Source organism: Myzus persicae, unplaced genomic scaffold, assembly GCF_001856785.1.
Source record: "Myzus persicae strain clone G006 unplaced genomic scaffold, MPER_G0061.0, whole genome shotgun sequence".
Taxonomy (NCBI): domain Eukaryota; kingdom Metazoa; phylum Arthropoda; class Insecta; order Hemiptera; family Aphididae; genus Myzus; species Myzus persicae.
This window is the reverse complement of record NW_019104020.1, coordinates 32,494-46,160: the sequence shown is the minus strand read 5'-3', so window position 1 is coordinate 46,160 and position 13,667 is coordinate 32,494.

Here is a 13,667-nt window from a genome sequence, read left to right as displayed (position 1 = left end):
GTTATCATATTTTAAGTTTTAAGTTTTTTGAACAGCATGCATTTTCAATTTCATACCCTGAAGCAGAATAATTTTAGGGAGAATTTTAATATGGGAAAAGTTATATAACTTTATAAGTATTGAAAGCTTAGTTGAAATGACTTGAGTGGTACAGGAGTACCTATACTTTGTCGGAAAGTTGTTACACTATATACAGCTCATCTAAAATTTAATATTTATAAGTAATTATCTAAGTACTTGCTCGTAATCCGATTCTTATGTATGTACCTATATTTAAATATTCTGCTTTAAGATATGAAATTAAAAATGTATGTTCTCGGTTTGTCGTTGAAAAAGGAAAATAAGTTGTATTAAATAAATTACAACTGCAAAAAATATTTTAAAAGTTGAACACAAACTCGAAACTTTCAGTGTCATGGACACCATGGACCTGATCATTTTAAAAATTATCAGTCGCAGTCATTTGGACTGCGAAAAGTGTACGCAATTGAGTATTTATAAGATCCAATATTGTGATTTTGCCAACTGCTTCTTAAATTTGTTTCCCAGAAAAATGGATAAATTCCAGACAAAGTTTGTAGCTTGCTTTAAAATAATATTCAATATTATACGTATTCAATTAAATATTGATATCAGGCCACTGTTATCAGGTCTATCGGTCTATGCCAAGATGTATTGAATAAAGTACATCTTGGTACGAGCGTCTAGGGACGCTTTAGTAGTACAGCACACGAGCAAATTTCTCATCAGTTATTATATCATTGTTATCGTTTTTATGTCAAGGCGTTTTTGGAAATTTGAAATAAATATTTTTTTGAATTTTTAAATCATTTAAATATGGAGTTTGAGGAGTACATGCATTGCAGCAATAAGCAATTTAGTATAAACAGTTAAATTTAATTAGGCACATAAATATTCATATGGAAGGACGCACCATTAAATCAAGACCATTATAAGTGACGAAGTAATAGATAATTATGAAATTATGAATATGAATTTTGATTCAATTCAGAGTAAGAGTGCTTCTTTAATTCTTCTATACATCGCCCTCCGCCCTGCCACGGTATGAACACTCAAGTGCGCTTCTGCCACTCACCTTAATTAGACCTTAATTATGTGTTCGATAATATAATAATAATTGCAGCCTGTAGGTCTTGTATAATGTAATAAACTGATTAGTAAGAACATATATTATCTGAAAATCATTATTCAAAACGATTTTCCATTGTTCCACATCTCCATGCTTGTATTTATAAAAATCTAAAGCTATCTTAGCTATCCACAATATGATTTTCGTATTTTTCGAACGCTTTAATTTAAAAAAATGTTGTTTAATAATGATTTTAGATTACCAAATGTTTCCAAAAAACGATAACGTTTTTAATGAAATCGGGGGCTTACTACTTTAAAATAAAGAATCACTCGTGTATAATATTTTAATGTACTATTATTATTTATATTTACACACATATACCTATATACCATATACCACCACATACGTACGTCGTATACATTTGTGTATTTAATATTTATAACGACCAACGAGTGAGCACTATAAATTATGTTTACCGACTAATATGCGTGTATTGATTAGGTGTACCTACCTACCTTCCGACAGTATGCCATCTGCTTTTGCTATATTTTGTTTGCGTTAAAAAAGCGGAGGCCGTTATTAGACGGTAGGTACTGTGATTTTTTTCCCGGACTAATCTACTCAGATCGAATGCAATATTATCGATGTTATACCTACACGGTATGCGCGGTATGTACCATTATACTGAATATAGTTCGATCGATTCCGGTTTTAGCGTAATAAGTGATTCGACTGTCCTCGGACAGCGTTCAAAAACTGTATTATACCGCAGCTGGTGATTTATTATTATTATTATTATTCATCGTTATAAATCTGCATTCGTTTCGATTCGCCGACGCGTCTGATTCTCGAAAACGCCCCGTTTGGAGTTCCTCCGACTTGCCATTATATTGTGCGATCTGGGTCATATCGGATTTTGCCGACGGTTTTGTGCGACGCTGCCTCTGCTGCTGCAGTGCTCCGCACAAAAGTGTTATTTCGAAACAATGGCGTCCGCTTGTTTTGAGTTTTTCGTCTTAAACACTTTATATTAATATCGTCTTACCGATTGCGTCAACGTCTCAGACGACGGAACGAAGGAATTGAAACGATCGTTATTTCAATAGCGCAAACGAAACACGTTTTGCGTACACCGCCCGTACAAGGCAAATGGCACGATACAGATAATAATATTATTGTTAATATTGTCGTTGTGACAATAAGATTACGAATGTCCGCGTACAATGTAACAATTAATATAATTAATATAAATTATATAATTATAACGGGTTATAACAAATATCATTGTGTTCGTAAACGGTGCGGGTCGCGGGTTAAACGAAGTATATTGCGCGAGTCACACACGTACTTACTCGTCATCGCGATAAATTAATGCGTAGCGTAATAATTTTAATAACGCCAATCGTTTGGTTAATAACGTAACGAGCGCAATTCGTGTTTGCGTGTGCTAATGTCGTATTATTATTAATATTATTTACCGGCTACAACAACAACCGCCGAAATGATAAACCATATTATATTGTCATACGCGCATGCTACAATAATATATCATGTAATTATTATGCACACACACGCGAGTCCAAGTCACACACGCGCGAGTACACGACCCACCCACTCGACAACGCGACCCACGTGATATTATGTGATGAAGACTATATGGACGGTCTCTGTGCAAAAGGGCACAAGTCAAAAAACACTACTTTTCAGGAGACACAAAAAACATTATTTTATAATTTAATTGGATGATCTAATACGTTTAATGTTTGAAATAGTTTATTTAGACCATTAATAAATTAATGATCATACACTTCATGACTAAATAATGGAATAATCGTATTTTTGTTGACTTGTGCCCAACTACAATATAATAATAATGAATTTCACTGACTTGTGCCCTATTGCACAATAAGAAAATGATTATTAATATTATAAATCCTTTTTTCCCAAAATAATAAAATCAATTACGATATTTTAATACCTTTTATACTTATCAAGTTGAATATAAATTTACAAAAATTGTATCGAAAACAATTGGGTAGGTANATATATATATATATATATATATATATATATACCTGCGTAGAGTTATGACCTGAATTCGTGCAGACTCCTCAACGCGTCAACGTCTCGTACACCGACACATGTCTTTAACGGACACCTCTATCGAACGGACAGTGTGTGATATGATTATGTCCCGGCAAAAAAATACATAGATATTCCAATATAATAATATATGTGCCTCTGTCCATAACGGACACTCTCGATGGTTCCGAGAACTGTCCGTTGCATATATAAGTTTCACTGTACCTACCTCAACGCATGTACGACAATATTTAATATTATTGTGTTTCGCGTTTGAACGTCGTCAAATGTGCCGACGGCCATCACGACCTCACGCTTTCGAAAAAACGTCAAGTCCGAACACTTCTCTATACAGCCAATACAGGTACCGTGAGGTTTTCCCAAAATCTGCACTCGGTTTCATACCGCACACGCCGAAAGGTACATCGAGTATCATTAACGTATCTCAGCGTTTATCATAAATACGACGAGGCATCGTAGAGTATAATATTGGATAACCGCGCACGTAAAGTATAGACAAGGATAAAGAAATATAGCACTTAATTTAAATGTGTATAAAACATCGCCGATTCATAAACGATGAAATAACATTATAATTGAACATGACCAATATAAATTACCAATATGTATACCGATCTAAACATCATGTCTATTCTTTATTTTATCCTATATCTGTTTACTTGTTATCAATTTATAATAAGAAGACGTAACACTGGCATTTGTTGTACTACTCTTACAAGTGCGCAACAAAGCAAAATGTACGCTCAGCAGATCACGTGTACCTTCGCTAGTTTAAAAATTAGAGTGAATCGACTTATTATGAAACTTGATGGAAATAACATAATATTATATTATCCTCGATATAATCTGTGTTTGTGAGTTTTTTACGATAGTTCAATTTCTAGCAAGTTTTGGGTATACATATGGAGTAAATTAAAAAGGCTCATGACTCACTTAAAAACTGAACTCTCGCAAAAAACTCACAACAAGAGATTGGTTCACTCTGATTTTTAAACTAAATATAAGCTATACATACGTGATCTGTTGAGCGTACATTTACTATGTTAAGCACTTATAAGACATCAAATTTCAGTATCAGTGTTATGTCCTCGTAACACAATATTATTGATCACAAAGATTTATTTTACAAGCCTAAGAATTTTTATACTTTATACGAATAAGCATATACAGAAACGAAGAAATAACATTCAACAGGAATTTGCGACGGCGGTCAAATAAAATGTTTTTGTATAAAGAAAAACTTCGCTCAACGTCTACAGATGCTTATCTCGACTGATGTGTTGTTGAATTGTAAATTTCTTTTCGAAGGCAACAGCAACATTACAAACTTTACAAAAAAGCACCATACCGTCCGCAGAAAAAATATCGGCACCAAACTCGCTCACAAAACTACGCAAACGGCTTCTTATTTTTTACTTAATTTTTGGCATTTTGTACAGTTGAGATCGGTAGAACCACATAGGTACGTGTCGAATTCACTACTAAAGCTACTATTGTATACCTAAATAATTATGGGTTCGTTCGATATTTAATCTTATCGGATAAAGCGACAATTAATTATATTATTTTTTCAATATCAATACACCGGAGTAGGTAATTGCCTCTAGGTACTCACCGGGATAACCTTTACAACACATGTTAAAAAAGAGCTTAAAATAGACAAAAATTAGTTTAAATACATAAAATGACTTTAAAAATTCAATAAAATGCATTAAACACAAAAAATACAAAAAATGCAAATAAATGCAAAATGAAAATTACATATTTTAAATTGTTATATTACGAAACAAATTTAGTTTTTGGCTAGAATTGTAGAACACTTAGAGAAAAAAAATGCAATGTCACCAAAATCCTAGCTCTAGTTATTACATATTATAATAACACGCATACACAGACGTACGAGTATTATCTAAGACTTACGGGTACACGAAACATGACACGCATAGTATGTGAATATAAATTAGTCCATTAAAGGGTAGCCATACGTTCCGGTTCTGTGCCGGATTTAAATATAGAGTCCTGTTGTCCCGATAAAGCGTTTTATTGAATAATAATGTATGTCAAGTCGTCAGCTAAAACCGATCATTATCGGCGGTAAAAATATGCCAATGCAAAACAAACGAAACATTATTAAAGAGTGGTTTTAGAGCAAAAATATACCTATATTATGAGTATTATGAGATTTATGTAAAGAACAACATTTTAGAGACAATCTGAACATCTCATCGTCATCTTTTGAAATATTAATTGTTAAAAAAGTTTCAGTTATTTACAAATGTAAAAAAAGGTTTTCCTTACTTTCATAACGTGCTTTGTATTGTACTAGATATTTCTAACAGAAAAACAATATTGTTTCGATAAATGTTAAAATAATAATGTTGATTAGGTAATTGTTTGAAATTTGAATGAACAACTTTATTTTCAAATTTTTTTTCGGCTTGGCGCCGACACTATTATTGACGAATACGTTCATCATTGTTTACCGGTTCCCGAAATGTTTGTTATTATTGGTAATTTGTTATTTATCCGGTTACTCATTCCGATTTATGATATTGGTTATTGACTAGTAGGTATTGAGTAAATGTTTTCCTTTCATAAACGTATGTAGGGTAAAGTGCTAAATAGTGACCATTGTGTGTGGTATTCTGCAGGTATTACAGTAACGTACAAAATCACATGTTAAAACTGGTGATTGACAGTGGAGCAGTGATACTATGATTATTTTTTTTCCATCAAAACTTTTCTAAAAAGTTAGTCCTGGTTTAAGTATAAGTAGAATACTGTTCTTTCTACAAATCTATTTTCAAAACAATCCAATTCAAACCACAACTCAAACCAAATACTTAGGTCTAATTTTAGACAAGCGTCTAACTTGGGGCCCACACCTCAAAATTAAAAGAAAGACTCTTAATACCAGACTTCACCTTTTACGACCTATCCTCAAGTCCAAACTGTCTATTGACAACAAATTACTAATATACAAATCAATATGCTAAAACCTATCTGGGCCTACGGCATCCAAATTTGGGGATGTGCCAAGCCTGCCCAAATACGGACTATACAAGCCTTCCTGCAGTCTATTTCCTTTCGCCTATTAACATCTGAGCCATGGTACGTCTCAAACCTCTAGCTACACGAGGATCTTAAAATTGAAACAGTCTCTAAAACAGCCAAAAACTACTACAAAAATATACGAACCAAAACAGCTAACCACACAAATCCATTGATTTCCAACTTGGCCAGTGACTTCATGCCTATAACCCCCCACGTCGACTAAAAAGACACTGGTGTCGCGATCTCCCGAACTGCACTAATTAATTTCCAAAATGTTGTACAACATAAGATTATGAAAAAGTCATAAATACATAGAAATTCAACTTCGGAATAATGAATGACAGCAGAAACTTATAGATAGATACAATAGATCACTTATTATATTATATAATATATTCTATGTTGGAATACAAAAACATTTAATGTATATTTTTGATAAATCTCATTCACAGGGATGAAGGGAAGATTATGGTGGTCTTATATATTTCTTGAGAAGAATTTCCCTATAGGTAGGCGTGTTTGGGTATGAATAAAACATGAGCAGTTAACATTTTTTTTTTTTTTTTGTAAGACTTACAATAAATAACAAAGAGTTTATCCCCCATAATAACGTTGTTATTAAAACGTTGATAAGAATATTTATTACTTTTACAAAAACTTAAATTTAATCATAAATATTAAATTGATGTTTAAGATCATCGACAAAAGAAATCTAAAAGTTTTACAAAGTATACGTCAAGTACGGATTATAACTCTTTATTCATTTTCTGTTAAGAATAAAAAATGACGTGGGTACCTACCTACAATATTACTATTTATTATTAAATAATAATAATACAGATTTTCATATACTATCCGTATTTATTTAAGAACATTTTCTCCAGGCGGGGGTGGAGTTGCTTCAGGGGTGTTTTGCTTTGTCCCTTTCCCAAAAGAGATGTATAAAACAAACACTAAAAGTTTTATCGTAACTTATGACTATTAAAAAGCTAAATTTAAATTTAAAATATACGTACGTCAAATTCACACAAACCGGATACCGACATAGGTATTAGGAATATTGTATAATAAATTATTATGATATAAATTCATATAATTTAGAAGCTCTATGTCAGTACAGCCAAATAATAAATAAACTACATATATTTGTATTTCTGTTGTTGAGATTTCTAAATCGAAAGTGTCTGAAAATGTACCAATTACAGAGTCATTGATTATAAAATATAATAGTACAATATAGCATTTATATTCAATTATTCAAGTATATGTGACCTATATAGATGTAAGTTCTTAATATCCCTGCATACGTGTAATATGTGTAATACACTTACAAAAACTACAGATGCTTTAAATTTTTAAAATTTGAAATGTTACCATATAGGTTAGTAGGTTACCCGATACTATGGCGGGCGGATGGACCATTATATTGTTTCCTATTTAATATTTTTGGTGTGGCAATCAATACAGTTTTTAAATTTAATCTCGTCCCATGTCAGTTTTCGCTTGGCTTTTTCTTGGTGTACTAAATCATTGTTTTATTTATCTGAGTCTTAATGGAAATAAAAACATTTGTTTACCACTAAACAATAACTGTTTGTTCAGCTAATTCAAATAAATTATGAGAATTGAGAACGATTTCATTATACCACTATAGTCTATGAAAAAAATATTTTAGTGCGCATATACGCATAATATTATGATGCATATTATACTTAATTAGGTTTCGTTGTCAATTTCAACGATCGGGTTAGTCATCTAATATTCCACGTTGTCACTCTAATGAATTGCAGTTTTTAATCACATGAAAAGGTCTTTATTCACTTTACAGTTATTACATTATAATAAACAAATTGCAAATGATGTAAACACTAATTTATAATGAAAACAGAAAAGTTAACTAACTTTAAAAACAATTTCATTAATATTATTAATTTACTTACACATCATTTATGAATATTTTTCTGAGGTAATTTTATTAGGTAAAGGTAACTATTATATTTACATATATTTAAATATCTAATTCAAATCGAACTAGATTGAAGTACATTTCATTCGAATATGGAATTGGAATTGTTGAATGGTACACTACACAGTACACACTGCATAGTCCAATTTTAAAAGGCATTTAGAAGTCATTGTGATACTTAGTAGCGATAATTTCTGATAGTATATTTGTGTTCGACGTTTGTACAACTTCCTGTTGGTAAAAAATAACTATTATAATGTAGTATGATAAAATCATCGATTTAGCAACGTTCATAACTATAAAACGTACGTATAGAGATGACATTTTAAATTTAAAATTATACCTATATAAGTCAACTTCTAAAATAATTAATACAACCAAACATTTTTATTGTGTTTAAGAACCTGATCAACGCACACACATGCTATGCATGATTTGCACATTCTATACATACTACTTAGGTGTATTGAGCAAAGGTTATATTTACTTGATCACACATAGATATAGCCATATAGGTGACTTCAATCTACCAGCAATTAAATATTTGTAATTTTTTATTTTTTGTCAATAGGCACTTACAGAAATTAATTAATTTATCGTTGCATCAAGTGTACCTACGTGATTATAAATAAGCAAAAGTCTATAAAATTGGACAACCAAAAAGGGGCATTTTTATTTTTCTTAAGCCGTAATTGCGAAGAAGAAAATATAAAACTTTAAACATCACATAGTTTGATCAGTAAACAGTTCCAGGTAAATATTAACTTTTCCAAACCTAAGGTATTTCGCTGTTTACACGCAAGGCATTCAAAACGCTTGTACCTATTATACTTACACATCACTGTGAGCGTTTTAATGCTGTGGTAACGGCTCCGGCGCGGTAACGTGTAACCTACGGTAATGGTTTATATATAATATTTAACCTTATTATATGTGTATAAAATGGGTGCAGTATGTAATTCAACATTTTAATTTATAGGGCTATTTAAAATTTTTTTATAAAACAAATGTAATTTGCGCTACATTTAAATATTAATTTAGGTAATTTGCTCCACTTTTAAAGGTTGCAAGTTTCGTAACATAAGACCAGATAATATTGCACCTACAACAATTGTTAGTTGTGTAATTTTTCACAACATCAAAGTTGTAATTTGCGCCACCTTAATATAATTAATAAAAACTTTTTTTTAAACCCATTTATACATATTTTAAATCATTCATCGTTGGCGTTGATTTTAGTAAATACATTCAAAGAAAATGATTAAGATGCACATAAAGTAATGTGAAAAATGTAAGCTATAATTGTAATTGTAGGAGTTAGATAAAAGAAATACATACTTTGTAAGGTGTCGAAGCACAACCTGCAAGCTGCAATCGACTGATGATGTAATGTGCAATGTTATGTATACTATTTGTATTACGATATTTCAGGAAAATGTATAGGTACATAAATAAACGATGGCAGCAGAAGAGTAGTATTGCTTTCATAGAGCCTCCTCTGCTGATATGTAAGTGATATCCCTTCTGTTATGCAGAAAAATAAAATATATGTATCTACTTTGTACATAAATGAGTAATATTTTCAGTCGATAGTAAAATTAATTTAAAATAACATGTTTTTTATATTTGGCCTCAGATTACGCCACACACTATGTCACAATACGCGCTTGAATGTATCAATTAGTAGCCTAAATTACAGTTACTTAAATTGGCACAAAATACAATTTTTCTACAAAAACTCCACCGAATTTGGTTTATTATCATAGATGTGGGGGTTTCATAACTTAAGAAAAACTAACTTGCTAAATTATAAACTTTACTTTAACAGTATAACTGAGCCGTTTGCAATGATTTTAATGATTTCAACAATCTTCCGGTCGATACGGCATTTTTAACAGACGAATGTAGACGATGTTGAAGCGCTTTATGTTAATTTTGACTTCTACAAACAAGAAAATTGCACCGATAAACAAATAAAATACTAATCGCATAATATTAACTAGGTAGGTGTATACTGTATACAATGAATAGAAATTTAATTGGCTTTTTTTAAATATTTATTTTAACTACTTACATATTTTTTGATTGAATGTTAAATCATTATTATTAACACATCCCTATATTATATATATTGAGTATTGACCATTGTTCTTTCATATAAGTATATCATTTTATTATAAGTATTACTTACTTGATTCTTTTTAAGTAGATATTCTTTGAAAGGTTACACCTATGTATTCAATGGACATCATTATATAAGTGCAATACCAATGATGATGCATTGTTCATTTATATATTTTTTAGTGTTCAATGGCCGTTACACAATATAGGCAACGTGTCACGGCGTTTAATTTTAAAGTAAAATGAGAATAATTATATGAGCACTAAGAATCGAAGTCATAGTAGGTATTAAAATGTTAATACTTCAAGCAGAATAAATTGACATATTTTACATCAAATATGTTCGTATTGAATAATCATGGTTGCAATGTGTAAATAGTATCAATATAGTCTATAATATTATCAGCAGAGGTCTTATACAAACACTAAAATACTATACTATTAAATATGCACTTACGACTTACGAACCAAAATTAATTTTAAATAATTTTAAAAGAGAGAATTTTAAAGTACATCGTTCCAAAAATGTTCTATTTTTAACTGAAAATTTAAATGGATGCATACCTAGGTAATATTGGTTTTTTTCAAGCTATAATTCAATACTAATAAAATAAATGTTTTTACCATTTTAACATATGGTTTTTATCATTCTAGGCAAGTGCGTAAGTGTCAAAATCACTAGTTTTTTTATACTCAATAATAATTAATAAATATAAATTATTACTTATAGGCTTATAAAGTGTAACGTTGGTACATAGATTAATGCTACAATAGAGCAGCTATGCCATTGTCAATAGTTGTCACGTAGTAACTAAAGTGGGAAACTATGCAATTGGAGTTTTTTTTTTTAAACATTTACATCAAACGTATATTATTTTTTTTATTCCTAACTTAGCATAACATTCAATTTTATAATATATTTTCCACTTAATGCATTTTCGTCCGTTTTCGATTTATTTTTAAGTTCTAATCCAGTTGATAATAGTATCGAATTCTACTTCCAATTGATTATACTATTTAACCAAAAACCTATTCTTCCAAATGTACCTATATAGGTACTTCCGTACTTTTGTGATTTCCTAAACTGTTTTAATTGAACCAAAATATTCTCATACATATTATACGTATAAGTACAATATTTTGGTTTCAATGATACTTATACAGTTACAGAACTTCAATGTACCTATTATTTCACATTAAGTCACCGTGAAACTTTAACGAAAATTATGATCTTTTAAATATTTGATAGTAAAACACGTTTACATTTTAATCAACAAGCAGCATCCTAAACACACTAGACTGGAACGTTTAAAATTATTTTGCATAAATTGTTAAATGTTCTAGTAAACAATGAATGTACGACCAAACTTTTTGTGCTCAATAAAACCGTTCATTCAGGATGTACAAAGTATAACTTTATATACGACTGCCGAATATCAAAAATATAAATAATTCAAACAATTCTACGTTGTTGTTGAAGAACTGAAATGGTTTTATACTTTTATGTAACATATTCTTCCCAACCATATACTCACAAATAAATATTAAAATAATAAATGTATGATACAGATGCAAAAAGTTCTTGAACTTAGCTTCTGAACTTATTTTAGTAATATCCAAATACCAATTCAAAATGTATACTTTTTGTAAAAAACCACAATTTTTTAATTCTATTTTACTGCTAATATATTCATAAGTATTAAATTTCTCTTCACTGCCCTATCATTATCACCCCTCCTCCAATTTACTCATTGTACATAACTTGTATAGATTGTAAATTTTCAATAAACGCTATTTTTTTTAAAAAAAAAAGTATTACATTTTAAGTTCTAACCATATTGATTCTTATCCATAGACAAATTTAACAAAGATAATTAATTGCAACCAAGAAAATTCAATGAATAATTCGTTTCAATAACCGTGTCTATACAAATACAATTATTATTTTATCAAAAGAAAACAACGACTTATGGTAATAACTAATAATAAATACATTTTCCGTGACACCGTTTTCAAATGCACGAGATGGCGTTTGACATCGAGTAATTAATCAAGTTATCGATTTTTATTGTTGATGTTACAGTTGTTATTACTAACGCGTTGGAAATTGATTGAATGTCGTCATAACTTAGACCAATGTGTTCTGAACTCTGAGACTATTGTAAATAAATTTTGTCAGGATATCGCGATCGGTTACTACAGGACCTTTAAAAATTGGGGTTAATTGAAATGTTTTGTTTGTTAAAAAGTATCCTAAGAAACAATTTGAAGATACAATCAATCACTATTTAAGTGTTTATACTATAGTTAATCATATATTAATTATTTATTCATTTGTTTACTTACCTAATGCCGTGTGGAAGTTTATGGGTAGTATAATTTAATACTTATAATATTATGCATTTATGCTCATTATAGTAAATATAGAATTGAAATAGTGATTAGTGAGTGTATAAAGAAATAAAGGTCTGTTAGCACTAACACAATAGAAAGGAATATATTTAATTGACTTATAAACGTTAAAATAATTAAGTATTTATTGGTAGACGAAAAATAATATATTACTGAGCTGGCATATCATTCTATGTATGGGCCTGGGACACGATGGGGTGGCTATAACTTGTAACTGTAGTAGGTTGGATAGGATATGATTTTAAAACGTGAGTGATTTCTCGTGGGGCAGGCCGGTATCAAAAGACTATCAATACTATGACAATTATAAGTTGTATGCATACATTTTAGGGACGTAAAAAATTCATTTCTGACTTGAATTTCACTAGAAAAACGCGTTGAAACATTATATCATAATTTAACATTGTAGTTGAAATGAAACGACTTCAAACCCGTTGACTCAATAGACAATAACTTGAATGTTGTTTTATGATGATTCTAGTTTTAAGTGTCTTATTTTTCAATTCTCATTCAACAAAATATTATTATTACATCGTAAATAGACTGTCAAAGAAAGAAACTTTTTAAGTATACCTATAAAAATATACACATAAATAAAAAAACGATGAGAATGAAATTTATTTTAAATTACAATTCACTGCAGAATAATGGAAATAATGTACAACGTTAGTTTATATTGTTTTTGGAATTTCAAACGACTAAATATCATAGTAGTATAGCCAGTAGGTACCGAGAACAAAAATTAAAAAGACATTTAAATATTCTCTGCATAAAACAGGCAAATTATTTATTTTTTCACAGTAAAATACTTATTCATAATTCATATTGAACAAAAACTAAGAAGCTTTATTTTGATAACAAAAAAAATATTTTTTTTTTTTATGAAAGAAAAATGAACACAAACTACATATTCTATTT